We start from the raw sequence: 1,024 nt of genomic DNA, 5'->3' as shown, positions 1-1,024 counted from the left end.
CTATGTGAAGAATATCCCAAGAATACTCCCTCATCACTTCTGGGATCAAACTTTCCTAGGGAGTCTTTTCCATTATTATGCACATAGCACTTGCAACCAAATGCCCTAAGATGGGATATATTTGGTTTTCTCCCTTTAAGTAACTCATAGGGAGTCTTCTCTACCAGAGGTCTGCTCATGCATCTATTTATGATGTAACATGCAATGTTTACAGCCTCTACCCAGAAACTGTGAGGCAATTTACTAGAAAGTAACATGGTTCTAGCCATATCCTCAAGAGGTCTATTCTTCCATTCAACTACTCCATTTTGTTGAGGGGTCCTAGGGGCAGAGAAGTTATGATCTATACCATTTTCATCACAGAACTCAGCAAACTTAGAAATTTTCTAAATTCAGTTCCATGATCAGACCTAATGGAGGCAAGTTGATTTCCTAATTGTTTCTGAGTTTTTCTAACAAATGCAGAAAACATGTCAAATGCTTCATCTTTGGAGGTTAGAAATAGAACCCAGGTAAATCTAGAATAATCATCAACTAGCACCATTACATATTTCTTTCCACCTCTGCTCATGGTTCTCATTGGACCACATAGATCCATATGGACCAGTTCCAACGACTTGGTTGTACTTACCATTTTCTTGATTTTGAAGGATGACCTTACCTGCTTCCCCCTTGCACATGCCTCACAAACTTTATCTTCCTTGAACTTGGTATTAGGTAACCCTATCACCAAGTCTTTAGAGACTAATTTGTTAAGCTGATTTAGACTTGCATGACCAAGTCTTTTGTGCTACAGGAGGGGATCATTAACCAACACACTTAAACAAGTGAGTTCATTTTCTAAAAGAGTGGACAAATCTACAATGTAAATATCGTTAACTCTTTTTCCCTACAAAACAATCTTGTCAGTGGTAAGGTTAATCACAAAGCATTTGGTAGAGGTAAAAGCCACAAGGTTACCTCTGTCACACAATTGTGACACACTTATTAGGCTATATTTCAGGCCATCTATCAGGTAGACATT

This window comes from Nicotiana attenuata, unplaced genomic scaffold, assembly GCF_001879085.1.
Source record: "Nicotiana attenuata strain UT unplaced genomic scaffold, NIATTr2, whole genome shotgun sequence".
Lineage (NCBI taxonomy): Eukaryota > Viridiplantae > Streptophyta > Magnoliopsida > Solanales > Solanaceae > Nicotiana > Nicotiana attenuata.
The sequence above is the reverse complement of the archived record's forward strand: the minus strand, read 5'-3'. Positions refer to the sequence as shown.